At 39.7% G+C, this 23,825-nt stretch overlaps 1 protein-coding gene and 1 non-coding gene across 3 annotated transcripts in view; both read right to left on the bottom strand.

The window, feature by feature from the left end:
- DOK5 (docking protein 5) overlaps nucleotides 1–23,825 on the bottom strand; it is a 177,822-nt gene that overhangs the window by 130,194 nt on the left and 23,803 nt on the right. The gene's annotated exons all lie outside the window — the stretch shown is intronic.
- LOC112130434 (U6 spliceosomal RNA) lies at nucleotides 1,628–1,734 on the bottom strand. The gene has a single exon (XR_002912700.1). It is a non-coding gene; the product is annotated as a U6 spliceosomal RNA (small nuclear RNA).

Here is a 23,825-nt window from a genome sequence, read left to right as displayed (position 1 = left end):
ACTGGCAAAAGTGACTTGTTTCTGTAGAGCTAAGTTCTTGCAAGTGGGGACAGACAACACCCAAGAACAATATGAAGCAGTTTGGCTGGTGTGATGCAACAAGAAACATGTATTTCATCTTTGTCCCTGGTTCCAGCACAGAGACTCCCAAAACCCTGGAATGTCCTGAGTGACAAAAGTGACTGGAATTTTAGGAGTGTCTCTTGTGATTCAAAACTAGCCCCTGTCAACCAGTCTTGAGTTTATGCTAATGAGGTGACTCTCAACTGAGCAGAAGAACCAAGGTTGTGATTGGAGAGTTGGAACTTTCAGTCCCAACCCCAGCTGGAGAGGGGCTAAAGATAGAGCTAATCACCCATGTCCAGTGATTCAATTAATCATGCCTAAGTAATGAAATCTTCATAAAAGCACCTAGATGACAAGATCTGGGGAGCTTCCAGACTGGTGAACACACTGAGATCCTGGGAGGATGGCATCCCCCAAGAGGACACAGAAGCTCCTCACATCACACCCCATACCATATACATTTCTTTTATGTCTGTTCCTGAGTTGAATCCTTTATAATAATCCAGTAAATGTAAGTAAAGTGTTTTCTTGAGTTCTGTGAGTTGTTCTAGTGAATTATTAAACCTGAGAATGGGAAGCTAGAAATTTCTAGTCAGCTAAACAGGTGTGGGTGGGCTGGGACCCCCTTGTGGTTGGCGTCTGAAGTAGGGACTGTCTTGTGGGATTGAGCCTTTAATGAGCGGGATCTGTACAAGGTCCAGGAGTTAGTACCAGCATTGAATTAACTTGCTGAGCACTAATTATTATTGGAGAATTGGTATGGAAAAAGAGAACAGCAAATGTGATGTCAGAAGTCATGTCATTAAAAAAAGGATACCACTTCTGGTGAAAAGTGACATGATACCAGATAACAGATGGTAAGGGCCATGAGGGAGAGAGGTGCTGCTTCGAAGGTTGCTCACAGAAGGTCCCTCAAGCAGGCACCATTCAACCAGAAGGCCAGGTGATGTAAGGGAGCAAGCCAAGCCACAAGCAGGGAAAGATCATTCTCAGGAGAGGGTAAATGCAAAGGCCCTGGGGCAAGTGTGTCCACCATAATTAAGAAAAAGCAAGTCAGCTTATAGAGTAAAGGGAAGGGTGATAGGAGACCACATCACAGAAGGATGCAGATGCACAATCATGGGAAACTTCAGAGGCCATGAAGGACTCTGTATTTTATTATACGTCAAATATAAGACATGTAGGTTTTTTTGTTGTTTTTTGTTTGTTTGTTTTGAGACAGGGTTTTGCTTTGTTGCTTAGACTGGAGTGCAGTGGCATGATCATAGCTCACTGCTGCCTCAACCTCCTGGGCTCAAGCAAGTCCTCCTGCTTCAGTCTTTCCAAGTAGCTAGGACTATATGTACACACCACTGTACCCAGCTAATTTTTTTTTTTTTTTTTTTTTTTTTTTTTTACCAGAAACACGTGCACTTTATTGAATGCCATTGTAGAAAAGTGTGTGAGGATAAAGGGCTGATACAGGACTCAGCCCCAGGGGCAGGGCGTGGAATGGAAGGTGGAGTACATGGGATACAGGTCATGGGCAGAGCTCCTGGCCTCAATAATGCCTCCTGATCTAAAAAATATGGAACGCTTCATGAATTTGCGTGTCGTCCTTGCGCAGGGGCCATGCTAACCTTCTCTGTATCGTTCCAATTTTAGTATATGTGCTGCCGAAGCGAGCACGCTAATTTTTTATTATTATTTTTAGTAGAGACGAGGTCTTGCTGTGTTGCCCAGAGTGGTCTTAAACTCCTGAGCTCAAAAAATCCTCCTGCCTTCACCTCCCAAAGTGCTGGGATTACAGGTATGAGCCACCTTGCCTGGCCAAGACTTGCAGAATTTTGAGCAGAGGAGTGGCATGATCTTACAGTCTCAAAAATCATCTCAATCAAAAATGGGCAGGGGTAGAAAAGGAAGCAAGTTAGAAGGTGATTGCAATAGTCCAGGTGATTATATATGAAATCTTGACCTAGAGTGGAAACAACAGGGGTACCAATCACTATATCCAGATGTGTTTTGAACACAGAGCTAATGGAATTTGATAAGAGGCTTAGAATTTGCTAATAAAATGTAAGAAAAAGAGAGAACTCAAGAGTGACTTAAGGTTGATAGCCTAAGCAAGTGGAAGATTGGAAATGTCGTTTACTGAGATGACAAGGACTTACAGGAGGGTTTAGGGGGCAGGATTAGGAGTGTTCTACTGAGATGCCTTTGGTTCAATCAACTGTGGCAAGGACATGGAGGGGCCCAATAACATAAGCATTGCAACAAGAGTTCAAATGTTCAGTGAAGCTGCGGGTCAAGGAGCAGTGGTGGGCAGGTATGTGCACCATAGAGGTTAAAACACACTTGGATGTCAAAGACCAAAACATTAAGACAACAGGATTCTCTTTTGAGAATTTGAAATGAGGTGCTACTAAAAGCCTGGAGTCAAATTTGCCACAGATAATCTACAATTTCTAATGCAACACATCTCCTTGGAGCTTAAAGAAGTAGTTAATTCAAGGATAAAATAAGACAAATTGGGTATGTCATAGCATAGAGCCAAATTCACAAACCTAGTTATTGAATGCATCATTCTCTTTCAAATGAATTTGTATGGCATCATATTTAAACAGCTTATTTCTCTTTCTTTACTGAATTATAAGATAATGATATTGTAGACTTTAGTGATATTTGTTTAAAAATACAAGCTAGTTATTTGAAGAAAAAATGAATATAAGCCTTACTCAAACTTGAAACTTTGACCTAAATGATGAAACTATTTTTGCTATTCTGTAGAAATTGTAAAAATCTTGGCATTCCCTCATCTTCAGTGATATGGGCAATAGTAACTTTTGCATCCTTATAGAGGAGAATAAACCATTTCATCATTTCAGAATGGTTTTAAATTTTAAAGGCAATAATATAATCAATAACTATTATAATTTATAAGTTAAAAAAGAAATAGATCTAATACCAATTAAATGTCTAATAGTTATTTAGCATTTACTATGGAACAGATGCTAAATATTAAACATACATCATGTCCCTGTTAATCTTTATTACACCTGAATTCTTGATACAAGATAATGCAGTTTAAACTACCAGAGCACAATAAAACATTAACTGAGACACAGTATATATTAAAAGTATTAAAGTTAATCAAACTTATGTTGGAGCATTAGGTGATCCTGGACATGTTAAGCAACTCCACAAACTTCAACTTCTCATTGAAAATAGGGATTATGTAAAAGTGTTCCTATTTCTCCACATCCTCTCCAGCACCTGTTGTTTCCTGACTTTTTAATGATTGCCATTCTAACTGGTGTGAGATGGTATCTCATTGTGGCATTGATTTGCATTTCTCTGATGGCCAGTGATGATGAGCATTTTTTCATGTGTCATTTGGCTGCATAAATGCCTTCTTTTGAGAAGTGTCTGTTCATATACTTCACCCACTTGTTGATGGGGTTGTTTGTTTTTTTCTTGTAAATTTGTTTGAGTTCATTGTAGATTTTGGATACTAGCCCTTTGTCACATGAGCAGATTGCAAAAATTTTCTCCCATTTTGTAGGTTGCCTCTTCACTCTGATGGTAGTTTGTTGATGGGACTGTAAACTAGTTCAGCCATTGTGGAAGTCAGTGTGGTGATTCCTCAGGGATCTAGAACTAGAAATACCATTTGACTCAGCCATCCCATTACTAGGTATATACCCAAAGGATTATAAATCATGCTGCTATAAAGACACATGCACATGTATGTTTATTGAGGCACTATTCACAATAGCAAAGACTTGGAACCAACCCAAATGTCCAACAATGATAGACTGGATTAAGAAAATGTGGCACATATACACCATGGAATACTATGCAGCCATAAAAAAGGATGAGTTCATGTCCTTTGTAGGGACATGGATGAAGCTGGAAACCATCATTCTCAGCAAACTATCGCAAGGACAAAAAACCAAATACCGCATGTTCTCACTCATAGATGGGAATTGAACAATGAGAACACATGGACACAGGAAGGGGAACATCACACACTGGGGCCTGTTGTGGGGTGGGGGGAAGGGGGAAGGATAACATTAGGAGATATACCTAATGTTAAATGACGAGCTAATGGGTGCAGCACACCAACATGGCACATGTATATATATGTAACAAACCTGCACGTTGTGCACATGTACCCTAAAACTTAAAGTATAATAAAAAATAAAAAAAGAAAATAGGGATTATGATAGTAGCTACCAGAGGGGGCAACTGAGAATGCTATGAGGTGATGCATGTAGAGTACTCAGCACAGTACTGGCAAGAAGAAAGGGCTTAATAACTGTAAGGCTGAGTCCATTTGGGCCTCTATAACAAAACATCATAAACTGAATGGCTTATAAACAACAGAAATGTATTGCTCATCTCTGGAGGCTGAGAAGTCCAAGATCAAGGCACTGGCAAGTTCAGCGTCTGGTGAGGGCCCATTTCATGGTCCACAGACAGCAATCTTTTAGCTGTGTTCTCACATGATGAAAAGAAAAATGACTACCTGGGGGTCTGTTTTGTAAAAGCACTACTCCTATTTTTGATTCATGACTTCATCACCTCCCAAAGGCCCCATCTCCTAATACCAAATCCTGGGGGGTTAGGATTCCACATTTAAATTTGGAGTGGGGGGCGCATAAATATTCAAGTCACTTCAGAGACACTATCATCACCACCAACACTATCATCGTCACTTTATCATCTCCACCAGCACCTTCATCATTATTATGAAGCCTATAAAAGAAAACATTATTATTTTATTTTACTAATAAGGAAACCAACAGAGAAACATTAAATAAATCACCCAAAGCCACACAGCTTACAAATGGCAAAGTCAGCCTTTAAACTAAACATATGAAACCTCAAAGACTACATAATTCAAATTGCATGACTCCAGCATACACAGTGGTTAGGCTACAATTTTATCTCATGTTGCCTACATCATGATGCTTTAGTTTTATTTCAAAACTTAAGCTTGTTATAAAACTTCTGTAAAATAGCATCTGATTCTTGTGAGAATCCATACCTATGCCGATTATTCAGATGAAGAAAATGAAGCTAAGCTAACCCAAATAGGTTAACCAATTGCCGATAAATCTTGGCAAGAGACAAGAAGGGGTTAGAACTCGTGTATATGAAACTCAGGAGCATGACACTGCACACAGGGTGGGAAGTTATATTTGAATCAAATCAGCTCTGCTAATTCCTTAGGGATTTTGCATACAACATTATTTTCAAACTCTCAAATAAAAAAGGGAATGAAAGGATTACTATAGAACAAAAACATCAATCCGAGATATGTTGCATTTAAAAGCAATAAGCATGGCTTTCAAGGAACTCAGTAACGTGAGGGACTCTGAGCCCAGAAGACAGTTTGTAGAAACAGAATTGCTTCTGAGAAAAACCTGTTTTAAATTCAGTGTTGCAGAATAAATGCATAGATATTAAAGACTTAATTGCTAGTTTAGGAGTAGGTCTACCCCCTAGACTGCAAATTCTTTGAGGGCAAGAGCTAAATTCAACTTCTATATTCTCATGTCTAGCAAAAAGCTTGACTTTTAGTACCTATTTAGTAATTGAGTCAATGAGTTAATGTTAATTTTTACATCATATATTGCTAGGCTATATCTTGGGTCAGTGTAAAGCACACATCTGGGGTCAAACGGTTGGAGCTGGATTCCCATCACCATCATTTGGAGGGACCTGAATTTTGGGGAGCATGAGCACTTAGCACAGGATGTTGTAAGGGGAACGCACAGTTCAGATATGATAGCATACTCTACCCACAACCCAAAGAAGGCAAAATGTCCTTAAAGCCAGAGTATTTACAAACGGTTAAATTTAAATTATTTTCTTCTCTCACTATGCCTTTCCATCTGTTGTAAAAGCCTCTTTAAGTCAGGCAGAGCTACAGAATACATATACACATACTATCTGCTAAGAGGCAATCATTTCAACAACACTGCTCAGTTTTTTTTAGACTGAATTAGAACCCCAATTTGAATAAAACAATCCCCACATCATTTTCAAATTCATAGATTTTTTCTTACTGTAATTAAATATGTATCTGTAGCTGACAATGATTTCTCCCTATGCATATTTAAATATAGTTTCTCTTCCCACTGTAACAGGATTATATAACCAGATACACTTCTGCCCACTTAAGGAATTATATACGGGGAAATGAGAATATGGGAGCCAGATTCTGAGATGCTTGTCTATCTTTAGCCTAAGGGTACATGACACACTGCAAGTGAACATTTTACTATTATACACACTTCTCTTTTTGCTTTCCCTGTCCACTTTATGAGTCAGAAGTAACTAGAGCCAGAAAGAGATGGATCGAATCAGGGACTGTTGTCAGCTAATGCATTCCCCAATTACTGCAACATCACAGAATTGCATAAAAGCATACGTTGAACATTCATGCCATCGCCTGGCAAAACTGGCTGATGGCCAGCAATCTTACGTATTATTAGTCTACGTTTCTGGGTAGCTAGCATCTCCTCAGGAGGTACAAAACCCATCTTTGCATGCTCTCTTTAGTTGGACTATGCCACTTTTCATTGGTAACCAATACAAGAAATGATTTTCTTCTTGGTAAACAAATTAACTCTCTGAAATGGATTAATCAAGAGAGAATATAAGCTCAAACAAATTTGCATTTGAACTGACATCGGTAGGATGTTCCCGGTTTTAAGATCTCAAAGTAAGGATTTAGTAATGAATAGCAACAAGATGTACTGTGGTAGACAAGAAAATGTCCTCCCAGAGATCTCTACGTCCTTGGCTTATAAAATCTCCATGTCCTCACAAAACTCAGCAAGGTTCAACATTGAGATAATATACAAGTTAGTTACAAACCTGGACTGACTCAGGAAAATAGATGGTGGTTCCAATTAGATTTTCATCTTGTTCAGTGATTGTTTCCCACTAGGTTATAAGAAGCAGAATCAAGAAGAGAAATAATTCAGTTATAAAATCAGTCATAAATGGCTGGGCACGGTGGCTCATGCCTGTAAACCAGCACTTTGGGAGGTCGAGGCGGGTTGGATGGCCTGAGGTCAGGAGTTCAAGACCAGCCTGGCCAACATAGTGAAACCCCCGTATCTACTAAAAATATGAAAATTTAGCTGGATGTGGTGGCGGGCGCCTGTAATCCCAGCTACTCGGGAGGCTAAGGCAGGAGAATCGCTTGAACCCGGGAGACGGAGATTGCAGTGAGTCGAGATCGTACCATTGCATTCCAGCCTGGGCAACAAGAGTGAAACTCTACCTTAAAAAAAAAAAAAAAAACAGTTATAACTAATACATATCTCAGAGCCTGAAGTTAGGTCCTTAGAACAGTAAGATTATTTATTTTCTTTAAAAAAAGAAAAAGAAAGAAATGAAGGAAAGAAGAGAAGAAGGGAGGGACGGAAAGAAGGATGGAAGGAGGAAGGGAGGGAGAAAGGGTGAAGGCAGGTGAGCATTTCGGTAATTCAACTCCCTGTGACATCATTCACTCAAACTACTCAGCATAAGCAAAGATTAAGTGGAAGATGGTTTCCTTGAACTTGCTTCTAACTGCCTCAGACAGGGACCTACGTGTTTCTTCTAACATCAGTTTTACATGACCTCAAGTCCCAAAGAGACACCATATTCCTCCTCCTTTTCTCCATGAAGCCATCTCCAATTGCTCTCCCCTGATTGCCTTTCTGTAGCCAAAAGGAAAAAAAAAAGAGTAAAACTTCTCTCAGTAAGCTAGTAAAGCTGTAGTTACTAGGCAACCCTCAATATATATTAAAATAACTTGAAGTTCCTCAGCAAGAGGAAGGAATATTTAACAGCCCATTAAATGTTGAATTTTTAAAGCACACCTGAACCAAAGTTAGCAAGAAAAGAGATCTCCTGACATTCCTGGAATTCTTGGAATTCCTATTCTGTCTGAAAACCGAAGCATGACCTTGGACTCCTACAAACTCTTGACATATTCTGACAAGTGGAAAAGGCAAATTCTCACGCTTAGTACAGTGCTGGGAGGATGAGGGCTTTGCAGAATTATTCAGAATAATGCAAGAGGAGGAAAATGTCAAGTTGCCATCTGTCAAACCAGAAGATGTGACATCCCAGGGGGGACTCCAAAAGGAGCCCTGTATTCAGAGCCACGTGTCCCTTAACTGGAGCAGTGATGGCTTAGGAGGTACCAACGACTCTCTCAAGAAATCAGAATCCAAAACCACTTCGGACTTCCCAGCTATTCCCTTGAATTGCATCCTGCAGTGCACAATGAGTACAAAAAGTAGGGTGCAGCTACTGAATCCCTTCAGAATTAAGTAATCTGAATCTCAAAATTCCAGATGGGAGGTCATTCCAAGGTCACCAAAACCACACAAATTTCTCTCTGATAATCTGTCCTAATTCAAAAAAACTTTACAAAATAAAGGTCCACAGTCCCTTCCTCTGCTAAAATTTAATAATTCTCAGCATCTAGAAAACTGTTCTCATATTTATTCAAAATTCTTCTCCTGAAAAATAATTGTGTTTTCTTTTTTACCCTATTCTGCAGAAGATAAAGGATAGCCAACATCAGCTGTGTAAAATCCCTTCATATATTTGGAAACTATTAATTAGCCAATGCACAGCCCACTCTTCTTCAACTTTAATAATCTCACGTTTTAAAAATCTTCCTTTGACAGTCTTATTCTCTAGTCCTTTAGTGACGCACTTCTGAATTACTTTCAACCTCTCCATGGATTGTTAAGTGAATAAATGAAAGCAATAAATGACCAGTGGTGGCAAAATGTTGGCCTACAAATGGATGTTGGGTTTTTTTTTTTCACTCAGAGTATTTAAAGCAAACAAGCAAACAAAACAAACCAATATTTTAAGACAAAATTTTACATAAAAGCTGATTTCCAATTTTGTTTTTAAAAATTGGAAAAACTGGTGAAGCTGGGTCCCAGGTTGGATATAAAAAGTGACTGCTTAATTCTCACTAAAAAGCTCAATTAACTACTATGAACAATATTTTTCTAATTAGGAACTGCATTCAGCTGAATGTAACAGAAAACTAATTACTATGTCTTATTAGCCCATAGTCCCAAGATGACTGCTTAATCTCCAGGAGCATCCCTGGGTATACTCTAGGAAGAGGCAAAAGACAAGTTGCCAACATATTCTGCCCCTTATTAAAGGGCTTCACCAGAAGTCCTATCAGGTGACTGAGCATGAGCTGAGGAGCTGGGAAATGTAGTTATTTTAGCTGGGTATCGCATGACCCCAAACAACCCGAGGATCTGCTGGTGTATAAGGAGGAAAAAGCCATCAGTGAGATGCCCAGCAGTGTCTACAAAACAAACCTACATCATGAGTTTGTTATGAGGAAATAAGAGTTGATGCAACATTTCTGAAACATGCTTAGGCCCCCACAAATGTTTGCCCTTGCTCCTCTCTCCTTCCTTTACTCCTTTGCACCCTTCTTCCACTCCCAGCTGCCACGTGCTCTGGTGATGGCCTTCCCCAGAACCACATTACAGCAACTATGTAGTGACTGAGGCCAAAGACTGATATACACCACTGAAATGGAGTTTATCCTTCATAGCAAATTTCTTTTTTTAACAAAAAGTGTTTTCGCAAGAGTAAAGCAAAGTACAACATTTTAACATAAAAGAATACTACTAAAAATGCCAAACTTTCTTATCAAAACCCATGTTTTATCACCCTCGCTGTCCCAAAGGCAAACAATTAGTGGGTCTATAATTAAGCCCACTGTAGGCTGCTGTTACCATGGATAAATAAACTGTGTATAAATGACAAAGTCAACTTCTTAAGTTGACCCCCAATATGAGAAAAAAATCACAATGCATATTTTCAACAAATTGTAACTGTCCAGGTCAGTCAATGCCTTTTGAGTTCCTGCTAATCATCATAAATGACATGATGGTCTGAGTATAAACAATGTATTGCAATATTTATGGGACCAGCAGAAAATCTAAAAGACTGCATTATAGATGGCTCTTTTCCCTTGAGAAGGATAAGTCTTCATTTTTTCTTTATTCTCTGAATAGGTATATTTTGCAGAAAGAAAACTTTCAGGAAATATGAAAAGAAAGGAAGCAGATGTCTCAACATTCATATGTGAGTCTACTCATTACGTATTCAGTAGTCTAGTGGATTTCCACTGCTTGTGTCATGGGGCATCTGTTCTTTCACACAGGTAAACAGCAGTCCACATTTCCTTGGTGAAGCCACCTCTGCTCCGTTCGTGTGTATAAGGTAGACACAGCCACAGGTTCAACAGAGAGCAAACTGAATGGCCTGACCCAATCCTCCTACCCCATCATCTAAGCCACATGATTCGTTCAATGGTGGACATGGGACTTAATTTTGGTCAATGAAGGCCAGGCTTAAAAATGCTTCTTCAAACGTTAGGAAAAAGAAGTACATTCTCTCCCTCATTGGGAAAGAATCTGAAAGGATATGAGTTTTAAAACTGCTGCAGTCATCTTGCAACCCCAAGAAGAGACTGTATGAGAATGAAGGAAAGCAAAGCCAAGAGAGAATCAGGTCCCATCAATGTCACTGACTCCAGCAATGAGCCATTCCTCAAGCCAGGTGCATCCCTGGGCCTTTGAATCTGATAAGCCAATACCTTCCTCTTTGCTTAGTTTGGATCGAATTTTCTGCCATTTGCACCATCACTAATACAAATTCCAGCTATGAATCTTTACCTAGTGTTAGTTGACAGTGAATGAAGATTAAGCCAATGGCTTTTAAATTCTCCAAGAAACTATGTATAACATACTAGCATACTGGAAACACATTTTTAAAAAAATTATCAGCTATCTACCACCTTTTCTACTTTACTTTCTTTGGTTCATCTTTTGGTAAGGCCAGAGAAAATATCCGTTGTATGAGCATGAGCAAGTTAAACAGGTGACTTCACCTCCCTAAACCTAAGTACCTATTAGCAAAGCAGTGTCAATAACTTTTATTGAGCACCTACTACGTATCAGGCACTATGGTATCCTGCTTGATACAACAGCTCTATGTAGTATATCCCCATTTTAAAGACGGGTAAATGTGAGCATCCAGGAGTTAGTCCACTTGCCCGAAGTCACAAAGCTAGGAAGTGGTCAATGCAGCATTGATACCCTGGAAGTGGAAGTGTGTGACTTAAAGCACCCTTATTCCCCAAAGTGATGCTACCTAACTCATGAAGTCAAGGTAAAGCTTAATGAAAAAGCACATGAAAGTGTTTAGCTCAGCATTGAGCCCGTAGAAAATAATAAATGGTAGCTATTACTGCAGTTGTTGTTGAAGCCTGGTGATGTGGGTTTGACTGTCCTCAGACGCAAATGCTACTCTGTGTTGTCCTGCTGAGCACCACGGATAGTGTTGATCAAACCAGCCCTGCAGAGCCCTCTGGCTCATTCCCATTTTAATGGGCTACTCTTTCAACTCCAGAGGCCCAGGAGTGAAATCAAGTGGACAAATTTGTAGATGGGCTGTGCTCCCAATAGCCGAGCAGGGAGAGTAATTTCAGCCCAGCAAGCACACAAGGCCAGGCAGCCTTCCAAGCCAACACAACCCAGGGCAATGTAAGTGAACTCAAGCAAGGCAGAGGGGGTTGGGCCAACTGGATTCCAGCAGAGCAGGAAGGAGGGTTGTTCTTTCCAAAACTAGGCCATGGGATCCTATGTGGAATTTATTTTAAAAACCCCCACAACATTTCTCTCAATGTTTCAATAATATTATCAGTTTTTCCAGTTAGTCATTACTATGTAAAGTAATTTTCTGAGTATACATCCCTGGCTGTGGTTTAAAGTGATTGGCAATAAAACACCTCTCTTAACAGTGACCAAAAATTTAACATAAAATGGTTTTCTTCTCTCTTTAAATCTAATAAGAAGGTAAAAACTGTACAAGTACAAAGATTAAAATCAGTTCTTTTTAAAATGTTATGTTATTTAGTGTACATATATTTTAAAATTAAGTGTAAAGTGTGACTCTTAATTACTGAGGATTTGTGGATAAACAGCCCCTTCTATGGTGAGTTTGCTTAAGCAAGGAAGGGAGAAAGGAGAACCTACAGTAAGAAAAATGAATAGCTTTGTTTATTATAGCAGCAGATTTCCCATATGAATAAAGAATGCAAACAAAAAAATGTAAGTCGGTATTTTTTTAATTCTTATTTTTAGTACTGGGGTACACGTGCAGGATGTGCAGTTTCGTTATATAGGTAAGCGTGTGCCATGGTGGTTTGCTACACCTATCAACCCATCACCTAGGTATTAAGCCCTGCATGAGCTATTTTTCCTAATGCTCTCCCTCCCCCATCCCCCTACCCCCGTATTTTTAAAAGCACATGTACTGCCGTCTGAAAGCCTCCGATGGACATTTCCAGATCGCAGTGTAACTGGGTGGTTTTTAGTCGACTGGCCCCCAGGCAGCATTAGTTTTCGGGACAGGTGGAGGCAGGGGTCAGTGTGAGCCGGCAAGCAGTCTGTCCCAGAATGAAATTTCTCTCTGTGATTAAAGCTTGGTCTTTACCAGCATGAGTTTTAACTTACAGAATTTAATTAGAGAAGTGGAGAGGAGAGAAAGGAGAAAATTCAACTCAATAATAAATGCTCTTGTCACCATCTTGCTTGAAACCCTGTCGTTTGTTCCTGCTTTGCAGATGTTAAAGATAAATAAGATGAGAAAATGACTGCAAAATACTTACCAAAATACTAGACACCATCTCTTGCTTAAAACCCAGCAATGGCCTCCCATCATATATGAAAATATATTAAACTCTTTCCCAACTGGCTTAGTGGCACAGTGGCTCAGGTCTCTAATCTCAGCATTTTGGGAGGCGGAGGTGAGAGGATTGCTTGACGCAAGGTGTTCAAGACCAAACTGGGCCAAAAAAGCAAGACCCCTGTCTCTACAAAAAAAATCGTAAAATGAGCCAGGTACAGTGGTACATGACCGTAGTCCCATCTACTGGGGAGGCTGAGATGGGAAAATCGCTGGAGCCCAGCAGTATAAGGCTACAGTGAGCCATGACTGCACTACTATGCCCTTGCTGGGTGACAGCGCAAGACTCCGGCTCAAAACATAAAAATTAAAATTAAAATAAAAAATTAAGCCGGGTGCGGTGGCTCACACCTGTAATCCCAGCACTTTGGGAGGCCAAGGCAAGTGGATCACTTGAGGTCAGGAGTTCAAGACCAGCCTGGCCAACATGGCGAAACCCTGTCTCTACCAAAATACAAAAATTAGCTGGGCAGGGAAGTGCGTGCCTGTAATCCCAGCTACTTGGGAGGCTGAAACAGGAGAATTGCATGAACCGGGGAGACGGAGGTTGCAGTGAGCCGAGATCGTGTCACTGCACTTAAGCCTGGGTGAGACAGCGAGACTCTGTCTAAAAAAATAAATAAATAGCTAGGCACAGTGGCTCACACCTGTAATCCCAACACTCTGGGAGGCCAAGGGGTGAGGATCACCTGAGGTCAGGAGTTCGAGACCAGCCTGACCAACATGGAGAAACCCCATCTCTACTAAAAATACAAAATTAGCCAGGTGTGATGGCACATGCTTGTAATCCCAGCTACTCGGGAGGCTGAAACAGGAGAATCGCTTGAACCCAGCAGGCAGAGTTTGCGGTGAGCCGAGATTGCGCCATTGCACTCCAGCCTGGGCAACAAAAAGCGAAACTCTGTGTCAAAATAAATAAATAAATAAATATAAAAATTAAAAAATTAAAACATTCCCAAAGCCTGCAAGCTCTTCATGAGGTAGCCCCTGCACAGTTCTCCAGAAGCAGCTCTGAACACTCCCTCACCATCACCTTACCCACTTCCTTATTTCCGCCCTCCAGATACAAGCTCCTGCCATCTCGTATGTGTGACAAGCATCATTATATCCCCAACCCTTTGCCTGTGCAATTCTGTCTGCCTGGAACAGTCATTTCCAAAGTAAAATGCAGGGGGATAAAAGAAAAAAATAATGAAACTTTTATTTATGTGTGGTGGGGAGGTGGGATAAATAAGAAAAGTTGTAAAATAATAACACTGCAATACATAGTTTGATAGCAGTGAACATGTATAGGAAATAAACACCTATACAAATACTGGGAGTTCTACTTTTAATTGCATGCATTGTATAATCAGAAAAGTTTGAAGTCTATGGGTCTAAAACACCCCCTGACTCTGAAAACCCCATCTAAACCCAACTTTGGCGTGGGTAAGTCCTCTTTAGGACACACTTCCTCCAAGCCGTCTTTGAGCTTCTAAAGCTGGACTGGATGTATCTCTCATGACTTTGTGCTTACATGCTTGCTGTTAACATTCTACTCTCTGCATAGCAGTCAGTGATAGCTTAATCATATCACTTCCCTTCTTAAACCCTCCACTGGTTCTCAATACACTTAGAATGCATCCACTCTCCTCACCATGAACTCTTTCAACTCCTACCAGAAGTGGCCCCAAATAACTCTCCAATGCGATATGACTATCCTTTTTGTTCTCTAGGGTGTGGCCTCAGTGGCTTTGTTGATCTGCTTTTAATTATCATAAGAAGCCCATTCCTGCCCTAGGTTCTTTGCCTAGTTCTATCTTGTACCCATGAGGGCTTCCTTCAAATTTCTCATGGCTGGGTCCTTCTTGTCATAAAGTCTCAGCTTCCCCTGAGCATTCAATCTAAAGCAGACACCTCATCATTCAACACGTGCACTGTGCAACGTGACAACCACCATCAGCAACGTGTAGCTTTCAAGCACTTGAAATGTGGCTAGGCTGAAAAGAATTGTGCCACAGGGTGTAAAATACCGGATTTTTGACGCCTTAGTAGAAAAGATAATGTAGAATGTTTGATTAATAATTTTTATATTTTTATGGGTTAAAATGATAATGTCTTGGATATATTTGATTAAATAAAATATAGCATTAAAGTTAATTTCACCTATTTCACTTTATTTTTTAATGTGACTTCTAGAAAATGTTAAATATTACATGTGGCTCACATGCGGCCTCTATGTCTCCATTGGACAGTGCTGCTCTAGAACATATATATTTTTATTTTCTATGTAATTATTACCTCGACCTATCATTTTCATTTATTTATCCCCACTCAGTCCCCCTTGATCTCCTTAAAGGCAGGGTGTTCTTGTTCATACTGTATCCCAAGTACTTTCCAAACTCCTGTAACATGGTAATAAGTACTCAAAAAATACTTGTGAAACAAATGACTGATTTTATAGAATCCTTTTGTTATACTAACAGCTGATGTTTACTGAGCACTTAGATGCATTACCCAAATAAAGTTGATGTTCCTATTTTATAGATGAGGACAAGGACATAGATAGATGAAATAAACTGTAAATGGCTAACTTCAAAGAAATCATGTTTAGGACCCAGGCAGAGTCTGTGATTCCCCGAAAGCTGCACTGCTTCGGAGCAGTGACCTCACGTATGATCGCCAGGTGTTTCTCTATCTCCCCATGAAGACAGAAACCAGAACTCAGTCATTGTTTCTCTAGTGCTGCCACACAGTAGGTATTCAAAAATATTTATCAGGCCAGGAGCAGTGGCTCATACCTCTACTCCCAGCACTTTGAGAGGCCAAGGAGGGAGGATCACTTGAGCCCAGGAGTTCAAGACCAGCCTGGGCAACCGGAGAGACTCTGCCTCTACAAGAAGTTTGTAAAAATTAGTCAGGCGTGGTGGCACCTACCTGTAGTCCCAGCTACCTGGGAGGCTGACGTGGGAGATCGCTAGAACCCAGGAGGTGGAGGCTGCGGTGAGCCATGATCGTGCCACTGCACTCCAGCCTGGGTGACAGAGAAAGACCCTGTCTCAATAAAATACATTAAAATAAAATTTAAAAAAATAAAATGGCATGTATTGAGTAAGCCTTCAGTAATAATGCCAATCATGGTAATAACAACAGCCAACATGTATTGAAAATTTACTACATGGCAGACATTGTTCTAAACAATCCCACCCTGATGTCTAAGGGGCAGCTCAAAATTAACATATTTGATTCTGACTTCTTAACCTTGGCCCCAAAACCTGCCCTATCTCTGTTTCTTCCACATTGCAGTTAATGGTAATCCCATTCCTGCAGTTGACCAAGTCAAAGTATCAAAGTTTTCCTGACTTCTCTCTTTCTTTCCTGATGCACTCCAAATCTGTCAGGGAATTCTCATCTCTCTGTTTTTACAATATAGGCAGAGCTGGGCTGCTTCTCACCACCTCTACAGCTCTAACCCCAGTTCAAGCTGCCACTCATGGCCGCCATAAGCAGCCAGAGTGATGTTTTTAAAATGCAATCCAAAGCACACCATCCCCAGCTCACAAGCCAGTAGTGCCTTCCTTCCCAGGAAGAACAAAATGCAACGTCCTGTCTGTGGCCAAGGAAGTCCTACCTCACTGAAAGCATCTTCGGGTCTCTCCTCTCCACCACCCAGCGGGCTTTGAGTACACTGGCCTCCCTGTTGGTCTCTGAACACTCAGACTCACACTCTCACCTCAAGGATTTTGTCCTTTTATGCTGGCTGTTCCTCCTGCCTGGAACCCTCTTCTTCACGTGTCCACATGGCTCTGATGTCATGTCACTCTTTCAGTGAAGGTTCCCTAATGACCCTAATTAAAATTGCATCCCCCCCCCCAAACTCTCTCTCTCTTTCTCTCTCTCTCTCTCTATTTCCTGCATTTACCCCTCCATACCACTAGATCACTTTACATATATTTTACATTTTGGAGCTTTTCTTTTTGCTCTATTATCTGTTTCCCTCCTTGAACTGTAAGCTCCATGAGGGCAGGGACTTTTGTCTGTGTTTCTTCACTCTTACAGGCTCAATACCTCAATATAGCAGCCCATAAACATTTGGGAATTGAATTTATATGTATTCACTTGTTTAATCCAGGGGTCAGCTAGCTTTCTCAGTAAATATCTTAGGCTTTGTAAACCACAGGGTCTCTGCCACAACTGCTCAACTTGCTGCTGCGAGGTGTGCAAACAGCCACAGATTACACGCAAACTAACGGGTGTGGCTGTGTTCCCGTGAAAGTTTATTTGCAAAAACAAGCAGGAGGGAGGGGCACTTTGGCCTTTGGATCATAATTTACCAACCCCTGATTTAATCCTCACAACTACCCAGTAATTTGGAGCCTATAATATCCCTACATTGCAGGGACTTGAAGTGACTTGCCCAAGGTCAAACCACTGGTAAAATGCAGAACCAATTCAAACCTGAGCAGTGGGGTGTGGGAGGAGGCACAGATTCAAGGATGGAGGGGATCCAAGAGACAACACTTGGGGAATGCCACTGGGACAGATATGAATGGAAGCATCTCAGTGAGAAGCCAGCCCCTGGTGCTTCCATCCACAGTTAGTAGGTCTGCCAGAAACTCAAAGTCATGAGGTCTTTTTAGCTACACAAAATTCTCCAATGGGTACTGAGATGGCCAAAACACCTTTCACAGATATGAGCCAAACTATGCTTTTTTCTCACCTACCACCTCAAAAGCCAACAAGCCTTTGATGCACACAACATTTGTCTTTGATGCGTGCCCATGACACGTCTTCAATGAGCTCTGTCTACAGATAAATAAAACCACTCTTTTCCCTTCTGTCTACCATATGATCATCTAGCTCATCATTTCATTCGTTTAAGAAGTAGAAATGCAGATAAGGCCAAGGATAGCATGACACCATCTCCAATCGCCCCTGTATCCTCCTTCAACTGAGAGAGGAGAAGAAGAAACTGTATTGGGAGAGGCAACAAATGGCACAGAACCTCACAGTGAGAAAGATACTCATTTTTCATGTCAGTCCTTCTGAATGAGTCAAGAAGTTCCATTCAGTGGGTAACAATAATTTTAAACCCCCCCTAAAACTTTCAGATCTTCCTTTTCAAAAAAGAGAAAGCCTCAGGCTCAGTGCCTTCATTGAGCAACGTGTCTGATATTGCTTCATTTTCATTGTATTTATTTTTTTTAGTTGTCTTTTGCAGTGGATTTGTATTATATCAGCTCAGTTAAACTAGAACTATTTTTCAAAGAATTGCTTTCCCTGCACAGGTCAGAATTAGGGTGGACTGCGAGATCTGGAAGGTAGACAAAGGTAGCCTTATTGTAGGATGTGAAAAGGTTAGGGTAGCCATATTGAGGGTAGCCAGATCTGGAAGGTGGACAAAGGTAGCCATACTGTAGGATGTGGGAAGGTGAAGGTGAGCTTCCCCGCTGGAAGCTCAGGGCAGTGCACACTACTCTCACTCATGCACACTGTCTCTGATGTGCTGGTTCACCAGGGTGGCATGGACAACAGCTGGGCTGCCACTACTTGAACTGCTTCCAGATCCTCCTTCAGCTCCTCAGAAACCTCGGTCAAGCACCTGCTTAGTTCTTCTCCTTACAGGATGACCCCATCTTTGAAGCTGGTAGATTGGGGGCTTTGAAAATCAGATGCTTCCAGCCCATCTTCATAGGCTGCAGTTTGTCTTCAATCCCCCCATTTTATGTCCATCTTCACTTCTGTTGTCAGGTTTCAGCACTAGGAGCACCTAGACCCTGCAAACCAGGCCCCTACAAGTGCAAAAGAAATAAGCCCCAAAATCCCCAAACCAAACCTCTAATTAAATATCTCTCTGTGGCTCTTCTTCTCTGAAGGAGCTCCAATTTATGCAGCTTCTACTCATGGAAAATAATGGAAAATAATATTGGTTTTTTGTTAATGGCACTGCTATAAAAATCCAAAATAAAAATAAATAAATTATTTTAGTGAAGTAGTAAGTGAATAACAGTGAAAGCTATTCACAGATATGACAAAGACTGTGAAGAGGACGAATAAATGACTGACATTTGGGAAACACTTCATTACTTTTCCATTTTTTAAAAAAAAAAATCAAGAATAAAAGCAACAAAACTATGAATTAGATCCAACCAATGAACAAGTTCCAAGGCCAGGTCCACTTTGTGACTTCCTGCATTCCACCTGATTATACTACTTTTCTAATATCCCAGTCTATAAAATTATTTTTTTTAAAAAATCCATCTGTACTCATATATTGAAAATGGCAGAATAATAAAGAAATATACTTTAATTTTTAATTTTATAATTAATATTAATTTTTTGAAAAAGTAATACATTCACATGGATCAAAATTCAAAATTATTTCAGAGGTATATATTAATTAGCCTGCTTCCCACCTCTATTTCCTACCCCTGCACCAGACCCAGTCACTGACTTACAACTAAATGCATTATTTCCTTGTGCAAACACAAGCACATACATACAAATACAAATATACAGTCTTACCCCCACTTCTTACACAAAATATAGTATTCTGTGTATACTGTAGATCAATATTTCCAGATTATAACTTGAAGAATATTTTTCAATAGCCATAGAAACTTGCTCCACTTTAATTTGCAATTCTAGTTATTAAGGAAAAAAATCTAAGTGAAAGCAGCTTATGTAAAGATATGCATTGTAGTACTATTTATAATAATGATAAAAATATAATAAACAAGAATTCAAAATTAATAGAATATTTAACACAATAAAATACCATGCTGACAGGAATAAAAAAAAGAAACGTGGCCAATCTTTAAGTAATAATTGAAAGAGCTTTTTGAAATTTATTAAGTGACACAAGATAGAGAAAAATGAATACAGCATATATACTATTTTTGTGGGGGAAAAAATGGGGTGTACACACACATAACATATATACAAATATACCTATATATGTATATGCTGATATATGCTTGAAATATGGCTGAAAGAGAAGAAACTATAAAATTGATTGCCCTCTTGAGGAGAATTAGTGGCTCTGGGTAGACGGGTGAGAGAATCTTTCCTGTATACCCTTTTGAACTTTTAATTCTTGAATTTCGAGCCATCTGAATAACTGTAAAATTTTTAATAGTGTTGCTATAGTAATCCTAAAATGACTCATTAAATGAGTGCATATCAAAGCAACGATACTAACCATTCATCTATTTTCTGGTTTACTCTGATTCACCAGTTATCTACTGGTACCAAGAATTACCTTATACATAGAAGGTACTCAATGAAAAGTCGTTGAATAGATGAATGAATGTGTGGTCTACATGGATCCACAAATGAATGTAAATGCATTAAATATACTAAACTACAAGAATGACTAGGTCACTGGTATGATGGTTATTACATTGGTCTCAATTATTAGTGTAGTTTCTGATAGGCCATACACATACTACAAACAGCCAGAGATGCACATTCTGTCAGTACAGAACTGACTCAAATGAGCACGCTCTCTCTTTATTAACCTTCCCAATATTGCAGTGGAGGTAGACAGCTTTATCAATGGCATATAATTGATAAAGAGCATAATAAGCCACAGAAACAATTCAGTGCTTTCTATTGTTAACAAGTATAGCAAGTAAATTACATTCAGGGTATTAACCGAGGAAATAAAATGTGCTCAAAAGTCAGAAACCAATATTAAGTGTCTTCTTTCTAGATTCAGAAAAAATGAAATAAAAATGTTCATTGAAATCATTTGGTGGCATTTATTAATGTGCTGAACACACAGCTCAGCATTGCTAAGTTATATTTAAGTTTTCTTTGGTTGTAATGAAATTCCTAAATGAGTTAAAGAATTTACAGAGACTCTAAATTATGGAAGTCACAAAACACTGTATGTATCTTCATGCTAAGGGTTGAAATATACACATTGGACTCTACATATGACTTTGTTTTATTACTTAGTTTGGGATCCTGAGCCACATCCTATAACCAGAGCATGGATGACTGCAAAACAAACAGAGCATCATCTTCCTCTGTGGCCCACTGCCAGATTTCTTTTTTTTTTTTTTCCTTTTCTTTTTTTTTTTTTTGAGACGGAGTCTCGCTCTGTCACCCAGGCTGGAGTGCAGTGGCGCGATCTCGGCTCACTGCAAGCTCCACCTCCCGGGTTCACGCCATTCTCCTGCTTCAGCCTCCTGAGTAGCTGGGACTACAGGGGCCCCCACCGCGCCTGGCTAATTTTTTTGTATTTTTAGTAGAGACAGGGTTTCACCGTGTTAGCCAGTATGGTCTCGATCTCCTGACCTCGTGATCCACCTGCCTCAGCCTCCCAAAGTGCTGGGATTACAGGCGTGAGCCACCGCGCCCGGTCCCACTGCCAGATTTCTAGCCTTAAAAACTGGCTGTAATGTAAATTGTGGCCCATAGGGAAGTTAATTTGTAATATGTATTAAGGGCCATAAAAATATTCAAACTCTCTAACTTCATTATCACATCCATTCCAAGGAAACAATCTAAAACACGGTCAAAGTTACAAGCCTGAGTGTCACTTTTAATTAAAAACAACTTAAATATTTTTACTATCAAGTAAATTATGTACCTAGTCATCATAGACTTCAAACTCACAGTTTTAAAGTTAAAATGATGATTTGGGGACGTATTTACAACATAACAAAATACATTTAAAAATATACGCGGCCGGGTGCGGTTGGCTCACACCTATAATCCCAGCACTTTGGGAGGCTGAGACAGGTGAATCACCTGAGGTTGGGAGTTCGAGACCAGCCTGACCAACATGGAGAAACCCCATCACTACTAAAAATACAAAATTAGCCGGGCATGGTGGCGCACGCCCATAATCCCAGCTACTCAGGAGGCTGAGGCAGGAGAATTGCTTGAATCCGGGAGGTGGAGGTTGCGGTGAGCCGAGATCGTGCCACTGCACTCCAGCCTGGGCAACAAGAGCAAAACTCCATCTCAAAAAAAAAAAAAAAAAAATACACTGGGTATGATATTGTAAATATGTGATCATTGTAACCATGTGAAACTTTCAATGTTTAGGAGAAAAAATAGGAAGAAACATACCAAAATGATAATTTTGTATTGGAGCAGTAGGTTCATATTAGGTTATTAAAGGGAAAATATTGTAACATTCAGCAAAACAATGACTATAAAAAGAAGAAAAATGTTTATTGACATCTATGTGGCCTTCCCTATTTTTTTCGTGTCCAGTGTTCAAATTTAGTTTATTATATTGGAGATGATCTTGGTTATTAAGATTCTTCTAAAGATTCTAACTATGGAATTTAGCTTTAGTCTTTTTTCCTAAAGAAATAAATCCACAAAGAGTGCTCAAACCCCTGCTGCATCTTCTTCCTTTGTTTTTCAAGTCAGTTGTATGGCATTCACTTTAGTTTCCTTAAAATCCACTTTTTAACTTTTTTATTTAGCAACTTCTTGAAGTTTCTCCTCATTTTCAGAGGATCAGGTAAATAAAGCAGTTCAAGAACTAAAAGAGACAATCTTCAAGTGGTAACCTGGGGTATTCAGCTAGCCCTGTTACTATTATTAAAATTACAAGGATTGGCTACAGGGCTATGCATCAATATAGCAGAGATTAAGCAGAGAAGGCATGGATCTGAGCCCCTCACTCCTCCTATTCTGAGCTGGGCAATCTTCAGTAAATTGTGCATCTCTCCAAGCCCAAACTTCTTTATCTGTAAAATGAGTTCAATGACAACACATCAGAATAGACTGAGATTCCATTCAATCCCAGATTTAACCATTATGCTCTATTCCTACTTGGTCAAGTAATGTGATTAACCATAAACGGTGGATGTTAGCATCTTGTTTGTGTAAATTGGATTATTAATCTGTGTCTTAACCTTACTAATGTACATAGAGGTGTTTTTAAACTGCCCATAGAGACAACATAAGTGAAACAGAGAGCCTCCCACTCAGTAATAATTCCACTATTATTGGCTCCATAGCAGTACAATAACCGCCATATTAGCAGCACATTCACAGATGCAGTCTTTGTGGGTGATGCCTGATTCACCCACACTTCCTCATCCATCCAGCATTCTGATGAGACTTCTAGGTCTGTCTGTATCAGGGTAGGTATAAGTAACAGAACTAGCATGGACACCGGTACCACAAATACAAATTCAAACTCTATCCAGTCCTTTACCCTGTCCGTAACTCTGGACAACTTCCAAATTCTTGGAGCCTGAGTTTCCTGGAAACTTAAATGAAGTTAATAACACATGCCTTAAAGGATTAGTGAAAAGAGAATTAAAAAGATGATGAATACAGAAAATCTAGCATGGCATGTAAGAATCCTCCTCTCCCTCCCAAGGGAGTAACAGCAATGTTAAAAAAACCTTATCCCAAGAGTTAAATTAAGAATTAATTAAACATTCCCAAGTTCAAATTCTAGGTTCATCTCTCTTGACCATGTGGCCTAGGACAAGCTTTGACAGTGCTCTGATCCCCAACTTCTTCATCCATGAAACTGGGGTCACCGGTAGTAACTGTTTACCCTGTACAAGCATATAGTGCTGTACAGAACCAGCTATTAGTCAGTGTCCCATTATTATTAATTTCAAACTCAGAATGCTGATGCATATAGCTCATATCTGTCAATATTTCCATAATGCTATATTTGCATTACAAGTGACTGCACTTAAGTGACAATTAGATGGCTATATTCTTCCACAGGGGAAAAAAAGTCTTTTTTGGCTAAAGAGCTAAAATCTGCAAAAATATTAGCTTGTGAATAAAATAAGCTCAATGGAGCATGATTTTCTCCTTCCCCACTTTCTATTATTGTCCTAAACAAAACATACTCTTTATACAATTCACCAGGATCGTGGCCATTAAATATTGAATGTAATTTTGCTACATAACAGCAAACACCAACACTTGCAGTGTGATAAAAATTAAAAGTAAACAAATTATCAAGGTACATTTTATTTCCAAATCAGCTTGAT

This window comes from Pongo abelii, chromosome 21 (assembly GCF_028885655.2).
Source record: "Pongo abelii isolate AG06213 chromosome 21, NHGRI_mPonAbe1-v2.0_pri, whole genome shotgun sequence".
NCBI lineage: Eukaryota > Metazoa > Chordata > Mammalia > Primates > Hominidae > Pongo > Pongo abelii.
Note: the sequence above shows the minus strand (reverse complement) of the source record. Positions and strands in the feature narration are given on the sequence as shown.